Consider the following 13,962-nt stretch of genomic DNA (forward strand, 5'->3'; position numbering starts at 1 on the left):
TATTACCTTCAATATGTTCTGGCATGTCTTATTTATCATATTCCTTCTTCATGTTGAGTTCTTGGACACAAATTATATCCATGCTCCCTGATTTACAGGCACAAAGGTGGGGCGGAATATAAAATATGAAACTGATATATCAGCTATACTGATGTCTCAGCTACGAAAACTACCACGGTGCCATATTCAACTTGGTATATTTCTTGTTCCGGAGGCTAGGAGCCAGCAAACACCTTGTTATAAAATGTTGCACAGATTGAATGATGATGGGCACAGACTCATGTAAGGTTTCTACTGCTGAGAAAATCAGATTTTGTTAAAAAACAGACATATTTTGGATGACCCAAACTGGTTGCTAACAAAGTGCAAAAGTAAAAATATTACAATAAGTAAGTAAAAAATTTAACATGTGCCTGGTAAACAGCACAAAGAGTATAGATAAACCATGGCATGAATTTCACATTTACCAAACAATTCATTATTTAGAGATCAGAAAGGGTGTACCCACAGGGACAGGGAATCTCACTGCCCCACAACTCCTTCTTTAAACTTTGGCTCACTGTCATGCACATCTAAGAGAAAGCAAGGTTGGAGTCTGTTAGCTCATCTTCGCTGGGGATTTAGAAACACTTTAAGTTAGCCCTCTCTCCGTTTCCTTTGTAACCTTACAACCAATGTACAACTGTAAAAACAGGCAAAGGCCCAGCAATCTGTCAGGAATCATGTACTCCTCAGTGAGTTAACTTAGCAAAGTAATAAATAGTGGAAGTGACCTGTCTTTGGCCTGAAGCAGGACAGAAGAATGCTAAACTGGATTTTCATCAAGTTGCACTGGAAAACATACGGCTCCTGGCTGCTTTCACCCTTTTTTAGATTCATTTGCTTGCAAAAAATGAAAAAGGAAGTGTTGCTTCACTCTTTCAAAACTGGCTGCTGAGTGTGAAATGTAAAGTCATTTGAGTTGTTAATGGGCTGTGACCATGTAGATGCCCAGCTCACCTTTTAATATTTCATTTAAATATGTACGTCACCAAGTCAGAAACAGTCCAAATAAACGTGCATCGGTCTAACACAGTGGTTTTTGATTCCTTAAATATGATCTTAAATTTTTATCACAATGTTTCATAGTCTCAATCCAAATGAAGAAAGACGGCAATGCAAAATTAAAACTCTAAAAAAAATCTGGAAACATTCCAATTCAGCACTCACCTCTCTCTTTACACTATATATAACATTTATATATTATGTAATATTATGTGTTATCTAATATTCACAAGATGTTTCTTTTAGGAATAATAGGAAGCTTTTGTGTGCATAATTTAAGACACACTTAATGGCTGTTAACCTTAAGGAATTACTGATAGAACTATCAATTTATGGCAACTTACTGATTCAATACAATTGCTTTAAACTCAAAGTTAAGTGCTCTTTTCTGGAAAAAAGATAACTTCCACATACACAGTAAAAATGAAAATTGGAAGCTATTCACAATATGCACATTTTTTTATTTATTCATATCCGGAACAATGCATATTAACAGATAACTTAATTTCCTTAAAGTCAGGCGCAGCACCTTGGGCTTTTTCTAACATCAGCCTAATGTTGTTCCATGTTCCATTTGCAGCTTCAACGTTGAATTCTTTGTCCTTGAGCAGTGATACTGTCTGCCCTTCTAATTTGTTCATCTTTGCATTCATTTAAGGTTATTTCAGCTTCTGGTCTTGCCCAGTATGCTTTACACACTACACAGGCTATAAAAAAGCAAAGCAAGACATCTGCTTTAAATACCTCTGGAAAAGCCTTTTCCTTCAAATACAGTTCTAACACAGAGCAAATGAAAAGCATCGTTCTAAGGTTATTCTGTACCTGTAGAATGTGGAGAAAAAAGGATTCCTTCATGAGAAGTAATTCTACAATATGGAGGTCTACATTATTTGTCACTGTAATTAATTCATTTTTAATAAATGCAAATATGAAATGAAGACTGCCTGATGTTATGTTGTAATTTGTTTTGTTTTAATTTATAATATCTGTTAAAAAAAGATTGAAGGAAATATGTCTCCAAGTGTATTATATTAAATACTGTAGCAGCCACGGAGAGCTGTTTCATCCTTGTTAGAACTCATGAGAGCAGTACTGGTATTCGTTAACCAGCAAAACTATCTTACATGCAGACTTAATAAAAATAACTTTTGTATGATTCATTTACAGTATTTTAATCCACACATGCAGCCGTAGAAACAAGTAGAAAGCTCTTTATGGATTTGTCTTCTAGATTTGTGAAAGATTCAGAACTACGGTAACCTTGACCTGATAGACGCAAACTAGAATTAGAAGTATCTTTAGACATTTCTGCTTTCTAGGGTTGTGTAACTGAGTTCATTTGTATTCATATAGCCTATAATTCATAGCATAGCTTATACAAATCTATCCATTTATTGATCTGTCTGACCGTCCATCTAGATATTGTAGGTGGTCATTTTAAACCTGGAAGAATCCAAGTTATATCGATTTCCCTAGAATATGTTATGTCAAAGAATCAATATCGCTACCAGTGAAATTTAATGTTATGCGTGTTCTCATTCATGGTTTTGGTTATAGATTTCAATTAATTCACACAAACACGACATCATCCAACCTGTAAATTGTGGTAATTCTGGAACCAATTATAGAGGATAGGTCTCAATTTGTTCTGCATTAAGGGCACACTGTAAATGGGAGACCAGGCCATACGGAGAGCAGATATCCAGTGCTCATGAAATTGATGAACTGAGACCTGCTGGTAGTTCTGACTACACCATCTGGAATTCTAGTCTGGGGTTATGCAGAAAGCTTCTGACCCTAGATTCAACTTTTAACTTGGGGAAAAAAAAGCCTCATCATGTAAGAAAAGCCACTGTGTCAAAGTCCTTTATCTTGCTATTATCTGGGAAAGAAGAAAAAAACAACTTTGAGAGACTCTATTTCCTGGCATGATTCGGGTGCAAAGTTATAAAGTTCAAAACAAACTCTTTACCAGCCTTTAAAAAGACAAACAAAAGTTCCTGCACTCCAAAAAATAGGGCATATTAGCAGACTTTCTCCACAATGTTCTTTTCCAGATAGACATGTAAAATGGTGCCATCTATGGTATTTATCTCTATTTATATACACTAGTAAAACAAGATAAGAGAGGCGGAAATATGACATGAATCAGAGTGGCTAAATCTAACCATGGCCTATTTTAAGACGTGCCCAGCTTCCTTGATGCGAACCTCAGTTTCAGCCATTGCTAAATCTTCAATGATTCATGTTGTTGCATCTACAGATAAAGCAGAGTGTAAACATATAATCTCGGCATTAAGTATGAGATTGTTGATGAATGTGCAGTTTGGTTCCTTACAAAAACCCTTCCTCCCCTACCTCCCTCTTCCAGCTCTAACGAAAGAATCGCATGTGGACGAGATTTCATGAATTACATGAAATCCGATTTCATGAATGTGTATCATAAGAAAGTAATATCAGTAGCCCACAAATAGACCGCAGATAAAGTCACGATGAGGAACCCACCACTTAAAGGTAAATCAAGCTTGGTGATGCATTTATAACCGAAACAGAAACTGGAAATATCAACATATTTCTGCAAAGCGTTGCTGAAAGGTATCTATGAAGCGATATGCTAATCTATGCTAATGTAGATTTAGTCCATAAAATGCAATAAGGAAAGAAGTGTGAATGGGACAATGCAATGATCTATACATAGTCTAAAGTTTCATTTGACGGAACATGAATTTCCTGAGATATAGCTTTTCCGAGTGTTACAGTAAAAAAACTAGGATTCTCCACGAATATTTAAAGCAGATTATTAAAACATGCCTTTTTATATACAAACTTTATGTCTGTATACACAGATACTCAAGTTTGCCCACACACATTTGTCAACATTTTGAAAGAGTGTCTCACCTTATAGCCACTGTCCTCTCCTACCTTCCTACAGTACACTACATACTGCAGGATATTCCTACAACATGTAACGAGCACATTGACATGTAAAGAGTGGGTGTGAGAAAAAAAAAAGAAATGGTGCACCATGTCTTGCTTGTAGCAGAAAAAAAAATGGGAAAAGGTTCTTTATCCTCCCCAAGGAACTCAAAGGCATTTTGTACATGTCCACTGAAGCATTTTAAATAATAGCAAAGAAAAGTAATGACTCCCTTGGCCATTATAATGCATTTTTTGTGCACAAACAACAAATTATCAAAAGACAATTGACTTCGTTAGCCCAGGAGAACTCCGGCACCAAATGCAATCTAGATGACCCTAAAAACATATTATACACACACTAAAAAAGTGTTATCAGAGAATATCTTAGTCTCAGGAACAAAAACTGATTGCTAAACATTCATTTTTTTTTCTTTTCATTAATTTATTATGAACATTTTTTTATTTTCTTATCAATTTTTAGGAATCTAAACAATGCTTGGGAGCTAGTAGACATTATTCAGCCAGCAAAATGGAACAATTACACTGATGCCTTCATGGGCTAAACACTCTTTTAAAGAACTACTTGAGTAAAAAGAACATTTATTCAAACAGATAAGCCAAGTCTTTCCATGAGCTCTGGCTGCAACAGGGTACAGTATGTCCAGTGTATTCATTTTAGGCATCATCATTATGGATGCAGCAGAACAATGTTTTACTGTGCTCATTTTCCACAGCAGAGATATTATTTCTTTAAAACAAACTCACACATAATGTTGAAAAAAGTCTGCTGATGATTCCTTGCTATATTATGCACCCCATTTATCTGAGAGCAGCTCCAAATGGAAATAAAAGATAAAAAAACACAGTCGGGTGGAATGAAGCCTCTTTTTGTTCGAGCTAAAAAGATGTTGGAGCCTGTCAAAGACTCTTTATTCACTCCCTTTGGTTATCTCGTGATATGAGTGAAAGTCCAGAATAACACGGTTTGGGCTTAAATAAGTGAAAATGTAAAAATGCCATGCAGGAGGCCGAAGAAAAAACACTCCACACCCACATGATTTTGATCCTAGAAAGTCTAAAAAATAACTATCTTTGGGGACAACTGCAAAACCAAGATTAAGTCTCACAAACTGAAACTTCACCAGTGACATAATGTACAGCACATACAGCATCATCTCCTCATGCATTCTTTCAATGAGAGTAACCATCTCAGTATTAGCTCTGAAACAGGTGACAAGTCAGTTTATCCTCTAAACAGAACCTTCTCTTCACTAAACTCATCTTTGTACTTCAGAGTACATTTAAAGCATGGGAGAGATAAGGTCAGGAACAAAGTGCCATGAACAAAAGTCAGAACACCTCAGCGATAAGCAAGGGCTCAAAGTGGCTGCTCAAGAAATCTCAAATTAGCCTAAAAAGAGTTTGATGAGCTGGGTGGGTCACAGAGGTGTTGGTGTAGTTATTGCCTCAAAGGGATATACAACCACACACTGAATTTTACTCACTGAAATGCTTCCCAAATCTTACGATCATGGAGTGACTGGAACATACTTTTGTTCTAATATAATTACATTTTTGCAAGGAATTATCCCAAAATAAAACATACATGAAAGTGCAATTAGCATTTGTATAAATCTCATGATCACAAAAGGCAATTACTTAGCTCAAAGTTAAAAATAACAATTTTTGCTTTGCTGTCCCAATACTTTTGGAGGACAGTGTATATGAGCAAATGACAGCAAACAGCAACAGCCTTTCCTACCTTACTGACTAGAGGTAACAGATCTGTAACCAACTTCTAAATGTGTATATATTGTTCTCTTGCACTAATAAGAAAAGGTACCATAATTACAAACTTGCATAACTACATATGCAGCATTTACTGAAGCGCAATAAAGAAATCACACTTACCTAGGAATGATTAAACAACCCCACAAGTACATATTAAAGCATTGTATAATCTATTTGCATGTGATATATCAAAAGTATGTAACAGGAATGCATGAATATTTTTAGGTTCTACAGATTTCATGAGAGATTGTTATTACTTTAATGATCTCAAGTAGTCGATGGCTGAAAAGAAAACTAAGAAGCACAATTCAAAATACTGCATTTTAAGTTTTATAACAATGCTGGACAGAACAGTACATTAAAAAGAGACTAAATGTTTTGTAAGAGATTTTCTGAAGTATTTAAAACACTGGCAGCTCTTCAAACGGCTAAACTCTTAGAGATTCTTTATTTAACTATGTATGGGAACAAGTCCAACATTACCTAAACAGACAGTCAAGAAATGGGAGAAGAGGTTGTGGAATATCAGCCAGCTTGGTACCACCAGCTGCAAACCCATTAATTAATGTACCTTGGTATGCCGCAGTATGAATGACCTTGGATACTTGTTAAAAATAAAAAAGATAATCTTTAAAGGAAAGTGTGTGATTCCCATGGACATCTAAAATGTATCTTGTAGGATTTGCTTAACTTTTGGCTGTAAATTAAACCTAATTGCTGGGACACTTCATAGAATCTCATCTTATCCCAAGGACATATCCAGGAATTCAGTGCAGTGTTTTAAATCATATGTGAATGCTGGATTGCTGAGAGAGTGGTGATTTTGGATTTAGACATTTGTTTAAACTCTATTTTTTTACAAATGCTGCAGGAATCTTCAGTGCAAACGCTTTACTGCAGTACGGTCTTGTACTGACAGCACAGAGTTCTGTAATGTCTAAAACAACATCGGATAAACCGTCTCACTGTAGATTCTAACATACACCCATAAGGTTTATTATGAAGTTATAAAGCAGAAATATTTCTTCTTTTGCACAGTTTATTGTTCATCCACGTATTTTGTAATTTGCTTGTTCATATAACCTTTTTTATACCTACCATAAAGCTCTTTGAGATGCTACTTTTAAAGGCACTATATAAAATCAAGTTTATTATTATTATTATTATTATATCAAAATAACAAAACAAATCACTATATACTACTATCCAATTAATACTACTATTCGGATGATAGAGATTTACAAGTGATTCAAGAGGTTGGATTTGCCATATTTGAGAAAGTAGCCTTCAAGCCTGATCCCATTACATCTCAGAAGCTAGGCAAGGATAGAGCTGGTCTTTAAAGCAGCTTAATGCTGTGTAGAAGATGCTGGTGGACCAGCAGACTGTACTTCTCCATCTAGACTAACATTTACAAACAAAATACCATATGTTTTGGTGTGATATGGGGTTCCACATATCCTCTGAAAGCTGATTACAGACACCAGCTGTAGGAGATCCTATCCAGAGCATGAGTTATTAAACCGAGGTCCTGATTTGGTAAAAAAATCAGAAGAATAGGGACTTGATAGGCAGTGTTGTGGGTTACTTTCAATATGGGCTTGTACAAAATAAGCACTAAATAAATGTAATAATTTCAGTATAAGGATTTAGCCCAATAAGCCCAAAGTGGCTTATAAAGTGACAAGAAACTATATAAAGAAGTATGACAAACATCTAATTATTAGTACACCATTATCTATACAGTATATCTATTTTTCATATTAGCGTCTTCATTGTCAACACAATAAATAAACAAGCAAATTAAAACATATTAGGATAAAAGTACAGCATATGTCCTTGACAAAAAAGCATTGCTGTAATTTCTATAAGAGAAAAGATCTCCTTTTAGAAGCCGTTTACAATCTGAGCCAGTTAAGATCATTTTGAATTATTTTGTAGCTTGAGATATGTGGAACGACAATAAAAAAATGTTTTAAAAAATCCCATCAATATCAGTAAGCAGTAACGTATATATATACTTAGAACACACAATTAATCTTTTGAAGGAAAATACCTCCGTCTTGAGTTTAGTTTATGAGGATGAAAATCCATTGAGGATGGCTTCATTCCAAACAGACATCAGAAATTATGTTTGGTCAGAACATTTCTTCTAAGATAGCATCTCCGCATTAGAATGATATGGGATCGGTTTAGCAGGAATCAAATATCCAGGCCTACAAATCATTACAAACTGCTTATCTCTTGCCAGATAGAAAGTCCTGAACTCTGTGCAGAGAAACACGTCAAGCTTGTTTTCAGATGAAGGATCAAAATATGGGAACAATAAAGGAGGTGGGTCTTGCTTTTGATAAAAAAAACACAATTCAATTAGATTTATTACTTCTGAAGACAGAATCTCATTCATGTGTGACTTTCTTTCTGCTAGAAAGTATTGGTCCTATTTTACTATTGCAAATACAGAGGCGGAGATGTTAAACATCTGTCCATCTGCACAGTGCAATGGCCCAACCACTGGAGTTAGTTCCATGCCCTGCGTTTCTAGTAATGCTGCCTTTTTCCCCAAAGAGAAAACTTTTCGCATCATGTGTGTTTTCACTTTGTTTCCTGACTTCCTTGCTTCGAGTCCAATTGTGTATGCAGTTAATAATTCCCTGTTGTTGTTTCTGCTTAGATGAACTGTAGCTTGACATGACAAATGCAAACATTCAAGCAAAATCTGAACTTCCCCAATCACACCTCCCCTCAGCTGGCTCTTCCTCTAAGGCCCTGTGTTTTCTGTAACAGTGGCCTGACGACTGAGCCAAGCTCAAAACAGCAGAACGTCCATCAGATATCTTAGAGTAGGGTAATGAAGCTGGGAGGCAAGGATTTATCACAGAATTGCAAACAGAATAATTCCTGTCATTTTTTCTGTTCACAATCAAGAGGAGACAATGTGTCCTTATCTATCAATTTCCATGTACATGTGTCCATGTTCCATCAGCCCTGTGACCTAGCTAGTCACAAATTACGAGTCTTTTTGATGGCATGTTTGATGGCATCTTCTTGTTAATCAGTCCTAATACTTTTACCTAATGGGAATCTGAAACACATCCTGGGCTTTAAATTTGTGTCCAACAGGTGGTTAAATTTTTGTGTTTAGCTCTGGGAATAAAATGGTTAATTTCAATGGCAGGACTTATAGCATAAAGGAAAAGGAAAACACAACATGATAAAAAACTAAAGCTGTTCTGATTGTTGACTCTGTAGAATAAATCAATGATCTCTAACTGTGACTGATTAACATACTCATTTACTCTTATGAATGTAAAATAGAGACTGACCACACCAAAAGCAGAGTTGTAGTGCCCAATGACAGAGAATCCATACCTAAAATGTGAATGAATCATTTATAATATAAATTACTGTTAAAGAGCTTACTGCTAAGGATCACAGGACGTGTTCCTGTCATACAAGGATTTCAGCTTTTAACTGTGGTAATTCCATAAGCTTATACCACTTACAGTTATCATGCTGAATTCTGTGCTTTATTTTATATTTACAATATAAAGCCTCCAATTCAAATTCTTCGATCAAATATTAAATCCCAGCTATAAATCTTTGCAAATCAATGTCTATGTTCCTTATTTTAGTATCATAGGCCTTAAAGTCTGTTAATGGTCATTATGTAAACACACTCAAATGACAAAAAACTAATCAATCATGCCAAAAGTCCATTGTAAATGCATTTAAGACTGATTGGCCCATTCAAAGCTAAATCATCCACATTCCTGGAATGTTGTAGCTCTTTGTCTCCACAGATTAGAGTGAAACAGAGTAATGCACATTCCTTTCTTCCTGAATTAATGGTTCAACTAATATTAAATGTAGCTCTTTTGCCACTTAATTAAGTAGAATTCTCTACTTGTAATTCTCTCTACATTTGGAAATGTCGCTGATGTATTGCTACTTATAAGTGTACAGAAATGTACAGAAAAAGACATTTCAGATACATTTTTAATTTAAAAAATATGTTTAGCATGCTTTTACACTAGGAATAGGCATACATAGACTACTTCTGTTTCCAATACAAAAAGCTTTGAAACCTATTTCAAAAACAAATGCTCAAAGGTTCTGACTACTTATTTCATTAAAAGGTAAAGAAATTAAAACAAATGATTATGTGATTCACACCTATGTGATTAAAGCATACATTTTCACCATTACCATAACCATCAGAAAACTAAACAAATCTTATCATTACAGTACAGAGGGGAGAAAAAAAAATATCCTGTGTCATTGATAGACCAGGAACTGCAATGATTTTAATCTGCAAACCTTTGACCTCATTTTTCTCATAATCTGGCAGGTCATAAAAGGTTGACCTGTGTGTAATCCGTCACGCAGCTGTGAATGAAGCAATTAGAACAATGTTCTTCCTCAATATTTTAAAATTAATTTCTTTTCAGAGTACAGTTTATAAATTCATCAATGCCCTCCAGTAATGTGCCAGTAGCATGAGGCATGCAAGTATTTTTGTCCATAACTCATTCATTGAATAGAAATCAAATCCGCACAGAACACATTTCGCAACAGTGGAACAGACTTCCATCGCTTTTCTGGGAACTTCTGAAATTGATGGTTGTGCCAGAGCTTTTCATTTCAACAGGAATCCATTCTACCCTTCTGGGGAGAAGCTGAGTGCAAACACATTTGAGTCACTTGCAGTTAAAAAAATGTTTTTTGAATGCTGGACCATCCACTAAGCCTCCTAGCACTTTAAAAGGGCTATGAAGGTCAATAAAATATGGTGGATGAGGATCTCAGTGCAGAAACAGAGAGTGAACTGGAGAGCACCTACATTGCCCTACATTTTCCCCTCATTAAATTCTCACTAGGGCCTCAAGAAGATGCATCCACTGGTAGTTTTGATCTTAGGATGTCCACCACCAGCATACCACTGGCTCATTCAGACGTGCAGCTGTCTACTGCAACCCAGGCTGCATGATGGGAACTGGAGACCTGGGGCACCGCGTTGAAAAATGAGCCTGCTCTTGCTAATCGGGATGAAACAGCACAGGGTGAGGGGAATGTGGGAAAAGGAAGATCTGGAAGTGAAAGTGGCACCTTTGATGAAGCTCTTATCACATTGGTGTGGGGGCAAGCCTTACCAATAAAAAAAATAAACAAAGGAGCTCAAGCAGTCTTCATCCTATGCTCAGCAATGGAATGGAATACAAGCTTCACTTTCATATCCAAGGCTGCCCAGGACTGTAGGATCTGGAGTCCAACTGGTTTTCTATTTTTTGTTAAGTTAGCCGATATCCCATTTTAACTTATATTCACTCTTTTCTCTGAAACATGAAACCGTCCAAGTTTCAAAAAGACAAAGAATTCTGGCTAGATTCTGGACCCTGCAAACAGGCTGCAGGAATCCTGATACAACATTTGTCAAGGTGTTCTGAATGAACAGCCTGGCATGGCTGCTCTTCTTGAACATGATGGATCAAACCAATGGTACACCGAGACCTCGGAGGCCTTTACTATCACAATGAATGGGCAGAATGCCTGCACATGCCTGACACCAAAAGATAGGTCTCCTGCCTCACACTTTGTCTTAGTCGGAGCCTGTAGTCATTTTTGTCAAATATTGTATCACCTCAGTAAGTAATATGGCCTCCTTTTGCCTTTGAACGTCTGTATTCCCTTAACCATAGTGTAAGGTGTTAATGAAGGAGAGATCCACATGTAACAGCAAACATGTTTTTATTATGCAAGGAATATTGCAAATATTCATATAGCAAGACACCAACAGCAACAGCACAGCTGGTTGATCTTCCTTCCTACTGTCCTCTCTCCAGCTCTCTCCTCTTCACCAAAAGGGGAAGTAACAACACAGACTCAACAATACGAGTACATAGTGCCCAGCATGTGAAACAAAGTTCTTGAGTAAATAAATTTAACATACACACATTTTGTTTTGTGACAGCATTATGAATCACGGAACAACTAGAAGCACATATACATACAGTAGTGCTTCAGGGTGCATGGTCAGGTGACAATGCAGTATGTATAAAGAAATTCTGAGGTTTAACAATGTTGAACCCCAATTCAAACCAAAACTTTTCAGTTCCACGATTTGCAAACAGCGTTATCTGTTTCGATTCGAAGTTAGCAATGTACAGTATAACACGGCTTGTTAAATCAGTCAAGCTGCAGATCTCTTCAATGATATCATAGGCTATCTTCCAGAGTTCAGCAAGAAAATACAGAAACAGCGGCACCCTGGCGACAGCATACAAACCAGGGAGTTCATTAATCACAGCAGCATGGTCTGGGGGTCACTGGGTTAAACTAATGATGCACATCCATTGAGCCACATGTAAAGCTGGTTTTCACAGCTCTTATCTGTCCAGATTGACTTGGTAAAAAGCAGGATTACTGTTATCAGTGTGATGTTACAAGCCATAACGACATTGGGGGAAGATATTAGTTACAAACAAAGCGGCGTCTGTGCACAGAGTGGTACTGTACATGCGGTACATAACGTTATTTGTGTCAGCAATGCAGGAATGTGAGAGCTCCACCATGATTCAGTGTAAGGCAGTCGACAGACTGCTTTGAAACAGCAGCCTAGAGTATTTAGAAACATCCATGACATTCATCTCGACACACAACATTATTACAAAAGACAACACAGTTGTAAAACACGTGCTCCTCAGCTTATATCAGATGCTTTCCTCTTGTCGAGTCCTAAAAATGTTCATTGTATTATGCATTATAGTAAAACCAGAGTACAGAGCAGTGAAACACTACAAAAATGTGTTACAAACATGGTAAAGCGTGGAATGAAACCATCATACAAATCATAGAGAAGCACATAAAACATAGGTAAAATGCACGAGCATTTCACAGAAAGTAACACTTTCAAACACTTACAAAAAGTAAGATTTCCAAAGTCCACAACTGCAACATACTCATTTTAGCTTTATGTGTCATGCATATAGTTAACTGCCCTACAGTCTACTGTGCTCTCAATACTAATACTTTCAGAATAATCCATATTGTTGTTTTCATTCAGTAATTTATAAGATAAGACAGAATCATCATTAAAGGTACAGTATAGTGAAGTACAGTCTCTGAATGGTGAGTCCCTGCTGCAGACACCTCTAACTTCTTGCTTTTACCATCATTTTAAAAATCACACACTTTGTTGGTTTTCCGTTTAGGTTTTCTTACATTATAGGTGCCTTTCACCAGTCCATCTGTTGAGGTAACGGCCACAATGGCAGGCACACTGGTGTGATCTGTATGCAAATGGTGAAGAAGCTACTACCAGGATGAGTCATTCTTTTCCAGCTCTAGCCTCATTTTTTGATATGGCATGGGCAGTTTTTTGTTATCTTGCTGGAAATGCACGAGTAGGAGGGGAGATGGTTAGACATGGCTGCAGTCCAATGCAAATAAATTGGCAACTTTTAGGAGCTTGATAGTAAAAAGAAATAAAAGACTTTAAACAATGTGACATCAAAAAGTCTCTTTGACATACTGCAACCGTATTTTAAATAATTGTCAGTGGATAACACAAGGTTGGAAAAATCCCTTCTCTATGAATGCATACAAATATAAGTTCTATGTATAAGCCATGTAAATCAATAATACATCTAAGAATGTAAAAAGCAATAGCTTATGTTTTCGCACATATACAGTATATATCAAATATTCAAAATGAAACAATGTGACAAGAATATATTAAAGTTTTAATATATCAAAAGGGCTAAATCCAATTAATATTTCACAACTGATGTTTGCCTTTCTGTTTATAAACCGTTATGTAGGTTTATGTGAGCAAATTATCTGAGAAATACCAATAAATTTCTTCAAATGACATCCTGTAACAGTGCTGGCAACAGCAGTACAGAAATTCCAGTCCCGGTACCAGGCACGTTAGCTTATTTAATACAATCTTGAAATATAGTCTGAAGTGCGCTCTATCTGTTTACACTTTTAAATATTTTAACTGTTGTTTCTTGTCTTCCAGTCACACAGAAAATGTGTTGATTATTAACAATAACAACAATCATACAATGTGCCTGTCATGTATATTTTTGTATATTGTTTGTAAATGTGAGAGAACATATAGAATGAGTGTATGTCCTTGTCAAGACAATCTATTTTCTGTGTCAAAAATCACTGTCTATTTTATTTATGCTTTTAAAAGCCATG

The sequence above is a fragment of the Lepisosteus oculatus genome, chromosome 21 (genome assembly GCF_040954835.1).
Source record: "Lepisosteus oculatus isolate fLepOcu1 chromosome 21, fLepOcu1.hap2, whole genome shotgun sequence".
Lineage (NCBI taxonomy): Eukaryota > Metazoa > Chordata > Actinopteri > Semionotiformes > Lepisosteidae > Lepisosteus > Lepisosteus oculatus.